Raw genomic sequence first — 10,887 nt, forward strand, 5'->3', positions numbered from 1 at the left:
CCCCGCGCCCGTGCCAGCCGCGCCCCCGCGGCACGCGCCGCCCCCTGGGCCCCAGCCCGACCCGGCAGCGCGGGCGGCGAGCGCGGGTGGCCGACCCGGAAGCCCCGCCCCCGGGCCTCCCGTCCCGCCCTCGGGTCCCCGGCCGCTGCCCGGGCGGGACACACCTCCCGGACGGCGGCTCCCGATTGGCTTCCCGCGGGGGCGGGGGGACCACAGAGACCACGGGGCCGCGCTGGGTGGTTCTCACCTCGTGCCCTGCAGCAGCTGCACCAGTGGGGAAACTGAGGCTGGGGAGGCGGAGGGACTGCCAAGGTCACCGGGCGGGCGGGAACGGTGCCGCGATGGGACACTGCGGGCGGCTGGGCTTAGGCGCGCGCGTCGGGAGGGGCTGAAGTCCAGGCGGAGGCGGGCGCGAGGCTGCGGGACGGGTGGACGTTCCCGCCCAGCGCCTTGGCCACGCTGGCGAGGCCCTTCCTCCCTCGGGGAGCCCGGCTCTGCCGGTCTGTACGAGGATCTGGTCTAGAGGCTCGGGGGTGCGCGGGGTGGGGAGTCGGGGGCGGGCGGGGAAGGACCTGTCCCCGGGACCCCAGGGTGCCAAAGAAGGAGAAAGGGAACACGAGCTGGGAGGACGCATCAACAGGTGGCGAAGGTGCGGCTGGCGGGGGAACGGGTAGGATGAAGGGCAAAGGGGACGGGCGCGGGGAGGCGCTGCCCTCTCCGACCACCCGCCCCCCACCCCACAGCCGGCTGCCAAAGAGCCGTGCCACCTCCCCCTGTGCGTCCCGGGTGAGGGGCTGACTGTGCCCAGCCGAGGCGCTGGGCCTCTGCCAGCGCAAGGGGAGGTCGCGGCCCCGACAGCCAATAGCTAGGAGCAAGGCGGGGTGGAGGAGCTGCAAAACGGCTGTGTTTGCGCGGCGACGCCCAGCTCCCTGCGGGGAATGCACAAAACCTCTGGTGCCAGGGCATCAGGATGCCCCTCCTTTGGGAACGAAATGTGTGCTATGCCAGCCCTCCTCCCTGCCCTCCCGCTGCTCCTGCCACTGATCTATTTGTAGCGGCAAGCGCCCAGGAGGACCTACTCGGGGCAGGCAACGCGGCTCCAGCAAATCCCTGCATCAGGCAGTCGCTGGAGAACAGGCCGGAGTGGTCCCTTTCGCAGATGCCTTTTAAACTCACGATGGTTGGTTAGCTCCATGCCTGGGTGAACTTTGCCCCACCATGCACACACCCACACAACCTTCCCACTTGTACCCAGACAAGTCCAGATTTTATTGCACATGCTAGCAATAGCCAATATTTGTACTATGTTTCACTAGGAAGTGTTCCCCGTACGTTATATCCTGGATATCTGTTGAGTGGGGAGGCGACAGTATTATTTATTTGTGCGGCTAGGGGCCATAGTGTGCTGGGTGTCATGGATATAGCAGTGAAGGAAGCTGACGAGCAGCTCCCCTTGTGGAGCTCGTGTCCTCATGAGGACCTTCAGGCTCAAAGATGTCACCTGATGTACTCCGGATCCCAGGCTGTCAAGGACTAACAGTCCAAACGTAGGTGTGTTGGCTTCTTTTCCCACTTGCACCACAGTGGTCTGCCATAAATCCAGCTCAACCAGGCAGCTGGAAAGACCCGGGAACAGTCGTTTTGAACGAGGACAAAGGAAGCTGTGCAGGGTTCAACAGAGTGGTGTGCACATCCAGCAGACACAGAGAAGTGATATTCTGGGGTTCTTGGGGTTCCCAAGGTTTTAGGGAGACAAAACTTGTTTTTCATGCATGTGTTGAAAGTTGTCGCTGAGCAAATGCTCCAGCCAGGCCCCCACAGGTAGAAAGGGGAAGGAAGTGCAGGAATTTCTCATGGGAGGGTCCTGGCTGGAAATGGCTCCATACATGCTGCCCCCTGGGGGACTGTGGGTTCCTGTTTGCCGTGAAGACCTTGTCACTCACCCAGCATAGGAGAAACTTCCACAAAGGACACCCCCTGCGCCGCCCCCAGCTGCAGGAAATCTCTCCCTCCCTTCTTACCTCCTTCAGTGTTGATGGAGCGTAGGCAACACAGCAGAACAGAGACGGCCGTCTGTGCAGGGCCTGAGCAGAAGTCTGTAACTTCAGGGGCAAATCAGCGCTCTCGAAAACACGTCTGAGCCCCACCTGGTTCCCCTTGGAGCCTTCGTCAATCCTGGAGCATTTGGGGGCACATGTATCTCAGTTCATAGCTTCCATTTATCTGGTGCTGATGCTGTTCCAGGGCCCGTTTCATGTTTTCTAATCTTGAGGATGTTCGGAGAAATAATTATTATGGCACCCACATTACAATGGGGAGGCAGAGGCACAGAGAGGCGCCCACTGCACCAGGTCACATAGATTGTGGGGCCCAGGATAGGAGGTGGGTCTCTGGAGCCCATGCCTGCCCTGCTGAGCCACTCGGGGATACCCCAACCTGTCCAGTCCCACCAGTGCAGCCGAGACTCTCCCTCGGCCTCCCAGGGAGAATCAGGAAGCGGGGACATTCAGAGGAGGGGGTGGTGACCTGAAGTGATAGGGGTCTGCCACCAATACTAGGCAGCAGGTTACACCCCAAATGTGTAAGCAGGTAGGGTCAGCTGTCTGCGTTCAGAGAGAATGTGAGACCCAACTGCTGGCCCCAGCCTGTGCCGGGGGAAGCTTCCCCCAGGGGTCCGGGGGTCCGGGCGGCGGAGTCTGTCTGTTTGCCCTGCAACTCAGGCAAGCCCTCTTCCAGGGCCTGTCCAGGGCCTCTGCTGGTCACCTGCTTGCCCTTTGCTGATCCACAAAGCTTCCTGATGAGATGGAATCTGTGCTTCCTGAGTGTTGTCAGCCAGGGCAGTGGCCTCTGATCTCCTGGAAGTGTGCCTTCAGGTCAGGTGGTGAAGTCATCGGGGCAGGGGGAGGCAAACTGAGAAAGGGAGAGTTCACTGTCGGAAGGACAGAGCTGCTCCGTGGCCCGCAGCAGGACATCGGTGGGGACCAGCCGTGGGCATGTGCATGGCTGCCGTCTTAGTGATGACAGCAAAACCTCGTGGGTCCAGGTAATGTAGTCTTGTCACTTTAAGGCACAGAACTCGCAACAGTCCTGCAAGGCAACCAGGTTCGTCCTCGTTTTACAGATGAGGAAACTGAGGACCAGGGATGACATCACTTCGCTGAGGTCTCCAAGAGAGAGCAAGAACCGGCTCTCAGAGTCCAAACCCACTCTACCATCCACACCTGCCCCGGGGTACCCCCAGGGGTTGGCTGTCTGGTTCAGAAACCTGTGCTCTCCTGGCCTGATACCCGGGCTGTCTCTGGCAGATCCAGGAGCACGGTTTTAAGGATCAGTCTCGGTCCCAGAGCTCCAGAGAGGCAGCTGTGACACAGTGGCAGTGGCAGGAGAGAGGGGCCATATTCAAGGGGAGAGAGAGTGGAAATGGTACAAGACGGACAGAGGTAGGTAGTACCTTGTGGCCAGGTGGGGAGTTTGGCTCGACTCCAACAGATTAGTACAAATAATAAATGATACATGTTAACTAATTGTTATTACTGAAGGAGAGGTGGTGGTGGCGGTAGGTAAAGCCATGTGCTCACTTGAGGTCTGCTGGATCTGGAACCTTCTGCAGGCCCAGCAGCTGCTGCTGTCATAGACACTCCACCCCTTTGATAAATAACCTGTCCCCAGCCAAAGTTTACAGACTGGCTTTGCTACAGTGTCCACCTCAATGTGGCTTCTCCGTTCCAGAGAAGCCCGCAACAACGCACCCGCAGCAGCCCTGCCCCCGTCCCCTTCCCTCCAGAGAGTCAGATACTCTCCTCGTCAGCACTCGCTATTCCATCCCCCGGTGGCTTAATCTCCTTGGGACAGGGCCTGAGTCATCGACGTCCTTTGTCTAGGGTGAGTGTGGAGCTTCAGGACCCCCGTGACCTGGTGAAGAGAGTCTCGCCGTAAAGCATGATGGATAGACGAATTCGGTTGATCGGGGACATTCCGCTCTGCTGGAGATGGAGATCTGACCCAGGAGGGGTCCCACCCGGGACCTGCACTGTTGTGGGTGGGCGAGGTCTGGGGGACTGAGACGGGACCCTGTGTGTTGATGCCCAAAGGCACAATAAAGGCAGGTGGATATGCACGTCACTGCCTCTGCCTGGGGCATCCCCGTTTCCCTCCTGAGGTCAACAGATAGAACCTGGGGTTTGGAGTCGCACAGACCTGGATTCCAAACCATGCTCTACCTTCTACTCATAACACAGCCTTGGCCACACGACTTGCCCATCTCTAAAAGGGGCAGCAATGCTTGCCTCCATAGACTCTGGGGTGAGAATTAGGAGGCTGCCTGCGGGAAGCGCAGGGTCAGGACCTGAAAGATGGGTCAGATTTGAGACTTGGTGATCACCTACCAGAGGCCTCTACCAAGGATCACCTCCTCCAGGAAGCCTGCTTGGCATCCATCCCACCAGCAAAGCTGCCCTCTTCCCTGGGTCGCAGCTGCCTCCCATGTGGCTTTTGTCTAGTTCAGCGCTGCCTTTCTGGTGCCTAGTCCTGTCTTGCCACTCGAAATGGCGGACGTTGATTGAGCCCTCGAACCTCCCTGACACCCGGCCAGGTGCCTGCGTGTTGCTCCCTCACGTGATCCTCAGATCTAGCCTGGTATCTGCCTTTCATAGAAGAGTCCTGTCAGCCGTGGAGGCAGCGTGAACTTGAGCCCGAGCAGCCTGCCAGCCCCCAGCCCCCGGCTGCGGCTCCAGGAGAGAGCTCTGTGCCAGCTGGGCCAGCCTCACCCAGTTCTTCAGTCCGGGAGCCTAGCACCGGGCCTGGCACACAGGAGCCTCCGTGAGTGTGCGAGGCTGTTCTGTTGGCACCTGCTGCCTTGGTCATCACTGACTAGAGGAGGTGGACCATGGTGCCCAGCCCCCTGAAGGGACAGACCATGTCTGACAGAATGTTCCCAGTCTGCAGCAAAATGGAGAAGAAAAGCCAGGACATTGCAGAGAGATTTCTGTAAAGCTTCATCTAGTTGATGTCAAGAAATACCCCTTTTCTCCCTGAGAGCGTCCTTTACGTTCTTGCATTGTTATTCAAAATGCTTTTTCTGAATAAAAATGTCTTAGATGAAGTGCTGATAACAGGGACTGGTATGTTTTGACTCGACAGACCCCGAAGCTGTGTAAAGTGCTGTTGGTTCATAAATCCCCAAGTCGAGGGCCCACAGGCCCAGGTGGGCTCTGTTTACTGATAAACACGCAGCCGGTTGTGAAGGCCTGCTGACATTTTTCCAGGCTTCTGCTGCCCAGCTCTCTCCTCCAGGTTTACTTACGATATTTGTGTTCAAGTCAACACCCGGGCTCGGGCTCGTGTCGAGACTTGCACGTGGAACGTAAAATCCCTCGTGAGGGCCTGATTTCCATCTTAGGCAGAGCGAGGCGGCAGAGTGTGGGCCGCTGCCTGGGGAGCCTGCGTCAGTCACACACCCACGCAGGGCCTTGGCTCACATGCCATTGGGCACCCTTGGGGCTGGGGTCCGGCCTGGGGACGAGCCTACCCTCTGCCTGGGAGCCTGAGGTCTGCGGGGGAGGGAGTTGGCTGGAGGCAGGAAGAAAGGTGAATTCTGTGTGCTGTGTGAGGGCAGTCCCCAGGGCAACGCTCCCTAGAAGGTGACGGTGGCCCCAGGTGGAGGACTCGGGGCCAGCACCCTGGCGGGAGGGGTTCCTGGATGCTTGGTGGGACAGGCCAACGACTGGGAGACTGTAGCCTGTCATTTCATCTCTCCAGGAGGACGCGTTAGATTAAGTCTGCGAATGTTAGCACTGAGTGTAATTTTAAAACAAAACCCCGAGGGGCTGGCCCCGTGGCCGAGTGGTTAAGTTCTCACGCTCCGCTGCAGGCGGCCCAGTGTTTCGTTGGTTCGAATCCTGGGCGCGGACACGGCACTGCTCATCAAACCACGCTGAAGCAGCGTCCCACATGCCGCAACTAGAAGGACCCACAACGGAGAATATACAACTATGTACTGGGGGGCTTTGGGGAGAAAAAGGAAAAAATAAAATCTTTAAAAAAAAAAACAAAATCCCGCCCCCGTCAAAAACAAAGCTCTAGTAGTCGCTAAGTAGGTGCCAGGTACTGTGCTGGCCCTTGAGTGTGACTCCCATGTCACCGCCCAGCGCCCCCAGTGCTGACTCTCTCTAGGAGGGCGCCATGGGCACTGGGCTCCTGCAGGGCTGCCGGAAAGTTCCGGGTGCCCCCCCACTCCCAACTCCCAGGCGTCTGGCCACTGGGGCCTCCAGCCTACCAGGAGGGAAACTGCTCAGACCTCGACTTCTGTCCTCGCACTCCATCCCCCCAGGTCAAGGTCCCAACCTTGCCAGCTTGACAAAGGTCTTGGGACAGAAGGGCTGAGCTCCATCTCCCACTTCCTGCTGCCCCCAACTCGGCCCTGGGGTTCTCCACTATCTTGGCCCTTCTTACAGGCTTTTGACATAATTTTTTTTTTAATGATTTTTTTATCCAAAATGTTTACTTGTTTGCAGGGAGAGAGGCAGTTGGAATAACCTGGCCTGCCATTACCGGACGCAGAGGTTGAACCTTGCTTTCAGGGGTCGATGGTGTCTGTTTATCTTCTGGTTCAGACACAAAGCTGTTCAGGACTCAGCCTGCTCTGCTCCAGGTGTCCTCACCTCACCTGGCACAGGGCAGGTGGTCACTAATCAGGGATTTTTGAGCACGTCCCCTAAGGGCAGTGTTGACCCAGAGGAAAGCGGTCATGGTCCCCTTCCTAGGCAGAGGGTCAGGTGCCCCGAGCTCCCTCCTGGCTTGGCTTTGTGTAGAGGTCGTTGGTGATGTGCCGCCTGTGTACAGGGCCCTTTGTACTCAGCAACGCTCGGCCTCAAGTGGCCCTGCAGGCAGCCGCTCCTGTCCCTGCTCCCAGCCATGGAAACTGAGGCTGAGAGCTGAGCCGAGTACCTGAGAGCTGCAAGCCTGGGCCGGGTGCTCGACAACCTGGCTCACGTGTGCTCAATTTTTCCACTGTGCCTACTGCTCCCCTCCCGGGCACTGTGACCTTGGACAGCTACGACCCCCCTGCATCTGTTCCCAACTGTAAACTGAGAGGCTGGGCTGGATAATCTCAAACGTCCCCTGCCAGCTCGGGATTCCGAGTTGTGCTCGGAGATGTGACTGTGACATGCTCCAGGAGCCAGCTGCCAGTGCCCACGAGGGAGTCATTTTTTCCTGCCTTACTTGGGCGGAAGCAGGCACATGACTGTCCTGCTGAGCCCTTGCAGTGAATTAGATCCGTGTATTGTGCTCTGTGCTTTGGAAATGCGTTCAGGAGCGGCCTCCAGGCCTGGGATGGGCCTCTACGCTTGTTCCCCGGGGGAAATCAGCTCCCTTTTTGGCTGGAAGCTCCCAGGTCAAGGCAGGTCAAATGAAAGTTACCCGCCTCTGTCTTCTGCAAACACAGAGCAGATAAAGGCTTCATATCCCCTCCAACCCCATCCTGGGGAGGGGACACTCTCGGTGCCCTCCCACCATCCGACTTGCTCTTCCAGTCCCAACCACTGCTTTGGCCCAAAAATATGCTGTAGCTTCTTGTTGGAAACCAGCAGAGGTGACGGATCCTGCTGATAAGAGGAAGAAGTTGCCAGGTGGTGCATGCCTCGGTGAATTCACGGAACAGCAGCGACCCGGGGCTAGGCCGCTCCACGAGGCCTCCGCTCACGCACCGGGACGATAGGAAAACAGAAGGCCGGTTCCCAGCTGGGCCGGGGCTTCCTCGCCCAGTTGCTTCTGCCCTCTTGGAAGAGAGCCCAAGAAGTCGGCTGGGAGGGGTCTCTTGGCAGGACCCGAGGTCCAGCTGGATCTTTCTGGACTGGGGGATTCTTTAAGAGCTCGACCCCATGGAATTCTCTCTGGGCCCCTGGGCTGGGCACAGGCCCTGAAAGGAAGACTCAGGCAGCCATGTGGGTGACACAGGGCTCACCACTGACAGAGCCCCTTTCCCCATCGCCAGTTATGTTCAGGGCAGCAAAGCTGAGCCCTAATGCCGGCTCTGCTGGTGAACTTGGCTGATGGCCTCACCACTCAGCTCCTCATTTCCTTGTGGGCAGAATTAAGGCCGCCCTTGGGGGGGGTCTCTGTCAGGGTCAGAGGTCATGAAGGTCGAGGTGGCCCAGTCAACTGGCTACAGGCCCTGATTCTCCTCCACCCGGCCCGCCATGTGCTTTCCACTGGGCGCTTGTTTCTTACTTCCCACCGGCCGCCAGGCCCTGTCCCCCCTGCACAGCCCACCCTCTCGCCACATCCCTGCACTGCTGGCAGCCTGACAGGCGTGGCAGAGCCCCTGGGCCCAACACTTGGCGTCACCCATGGTTATGTTCCCACCTCTCTCCAGCCTCTCCACTTGCAATCCACCACATCACACTTGCTTTTGCTTCTACAGGATGTCTCCTCCTCTCACTTCTCTTTTTCCTTTAAGGATTGCTTCAGGTGCCGCCTCCTCCAGGAAGGCCTCCCTGATCCCCCCCTCTCCAGGCTGTGTTCCTCTTCTGAGTTCCTCAGGACCAGTGCCTCTGCTGGTCTCCCTGTTTCACTCTTGTCTGTTCACTAGTTCATCTCCTCACTGGACTGGAAGCTTCTTGGGGATTAGGATCTTATCTGAGATTATTAATAACAATAATAACAGAAATGATGGAATAAAAAAAATCACCATTTTATTCATATTCTACATCCCACATGTTCAGATTTAACAATGCCCAGCTATTCTGTGCAGAAAACTCTCTCTAGTGCTTGCTTTTACTCATACTACAATCTTATTTTATAGTGAAATATATCACCTATGCACTCTGAAATTTTGTTTTTATTATGATACATATGATATTCACTATATTTAAATAAACTTTTTACTTATTTATTTTTTAACATAGTAATTTTTTATTGTGGTAAAATATATATAACATAAAATTTACTTCTTTTTTTTTTAAGATTGGCTCCTGAGCTAACATCTGTTGCCAATCTTCTTTTTTTCCTTCTTCTTCTTCTCCCCAAAGCCCCCTGGTACATAGTTGTATATTTTTTAGTCGTGGGTCCTTCTCGTTGTGGCACGTGGGATGGCACCTCAGCGTGGCTTGATGAGCAGTGCCATGTCTGCGCCCAGGATCCGAACTGGGCCGCCGAAGCGGAGCACGAGAACTTAACCACTTGGCCACGGGGCCGGCCCCTGAAATTTACTATTTTTAAGTAGACGCTTCAGTGGCTTTAAGCACATTCACACCGTTGTGTAACTATTGCCAGTGTCCGTCTCCGGGACTTTTTCACCTTTCCAGACTGAAACTCTGTCCTGTTAAACAGTAACTCCCCATTTCCCATTCAGGATTTTAAGTAGCTGTGAGAGGTTTTTGGAACATTTGGTGAAATCAGAATGAGGGCTGTAACAAATAGTATGGCCGTGATGTTAACCCTCGATGTTAGTCATCGTACGCTGGTCGTATAAAACAGCCATTCTCAAACATTTTGGTTTCATGACTCCTTTATACTCTTTTTTTAATTTATTTTTTTAATTGAAGTTAACATTGGTTTGTAACGTTATATTCCTTTATACTCTTAAAAGCTGTTAAGAACCCCAAAATGTTTATTTGGCCTATACTTGTCGATATTTCCAATACTAGAAATTAAAACTGAAAAAACCTTTAAATATTTATTAATCCATATAAAAATAATAATAAGCCATTCACATGTTAACACATACAACACTTTTATGAAAATGATTATATTTTTCAAAGCCAAAAAATTGTTTTTAAACATGTTTGCAAATCTCTCTAACGTCTGGTTTGGCACAGGGGAGCTGGATTCTCGCGTCTACTGCAGCAGGTCGTTTTTGTCGATGTCTATGAAGAAAAGCCAGCCTCACATGAATAGCAGGTGGACGAGGCAGGGCGTGTTAATAGCGGTTTCAGGCAACTGTGGGTATTCTTGGATACTGCACCAAAATTCATCCAGTGGATGTTTCTTTTCTGTTCTAACATCGCAGCTTTATCTCGGTATCATGTGCCGTAGAACTCAGACTCACAGAGGCACACAGCCCTCACCACCGTCCATTCCCCCCTGGGGCCTGGGAGTGCATTTGAAGGGAGTGTGCTCAGGCCAGGATAAAACCAGGACCCCCCACACCTGATGGGGAGACGTCACGGGAGGGGAGGTGGCAGGCAGGCTCGGTCCCATCAGGAGAGTCCTCAGGCCCCGCAGACAGGTCCACTCTGAGTGGCCTCCTGCCCTCCCACCTAAGACCACGTGGGAAGCGGGCTTTTGGCGCCGATGGTCACCGTGGAAAAGAGAGGGCATCCCCATTGCCCAGCACAGCGGCCCTGATTCTGTGTCCACCAAGATGGGGATACAAAACATCTGGAGAAACGTGGAGAAGAATTTGGGAACCGTGGTTAATGAGACAAGACAGAGGCCAAGAGGTCAAGAACACGGTGATGGTCCCAGGCTCTTGCAGCCACTGTAACAAATGACCACAAACTTAGTGGAAAAACAACCCCAGTTTCGGAGGGCAGAGTCTGACATGGGTCTCTCGGGGCTAAGGTCAAGGCACGGGCAGGGCTGTGTTCCCTCTGGAGGCTCCAGGGCAGAATCCGGTTCCCTGGCCTTTCCAGCTTGAAGGGGCCCCACATTCCTCGGCTTGTGGCCCTTCCTTCATCTTCAAAGCCAGCAAGGAAGCGTCTTCCACTCTCTCTCCCCTCGGCCCTCCTTCTTCCTCTCATGCCCCTTAGCATGACCTTGGACCCACCCGGTTGATCCAGGATCATCTCCCCATCTCAAGATCCTTAACTCAGTCACACGTGCAAAGTCCCTCTTGCCATGTAAGGTGACATATTCACAGATTCTGAGGATCAGGACGTGGACGTC

General features: G+C 55.6%; 1 protein-coding gene and 1 long non-coding RNA gene across 3 annotated transcripts in view; one reads left to right on the top strand and one right to left on the bottom strand.

Annotated features, from left to right (window-relative positions):
* PPARA (peroxisome proliferator activated receptor alpha) overlaps window positions 1-1,103 on the bottom strand; it is a 72,793-nt gene extending 71,690 nt beyond the window's left edge. Inside the window, exon 1 of the mRNA XM_046646407.1 lies at window positions 1,080-1,103. The gene's annotated coding sequence lies outside the window, so the exon portion shown is untranslated. The remainder of the gene's footprint in view (window positions 1-1,079) is intronic.
* Window positions 254-5,048, top strand: LOC124230395 (uncharacterized). 2 transcript variants are annotated; one of them, XR_006886158.1, is made up of 4 exons: window positions 254-649; window positions 1,393-1,551; window positions 2,737-3,440; window positions 3,882-5,048. It is a non-coding gene; the product is annotated as an uncharacterized LOC124230395 (long non-coding RNA). The 2 variants fall into 2 exon arrangements; XR_006886159.1 differs by having other exon boundaries at window positions 3,306-3,440.
* Window positions 5,049-10,887: the final 5,839 nt, after the last annotated feature.

Source organism: Equus quagga, chromosome 19 (assembly GCF_021613505.1).
Source record: "Equus quagga isolate Etosha38 chromosome 19, UCLA_HA_Equagga_1.0, whole genome shotgun sequence".
In the NCBI taxonomy this organism is placed as follows: Eukaryota; Metazoa; Chordata; class Mammalia; order Perissodactyla; family Equidae; genus Equus; species Equus quagga.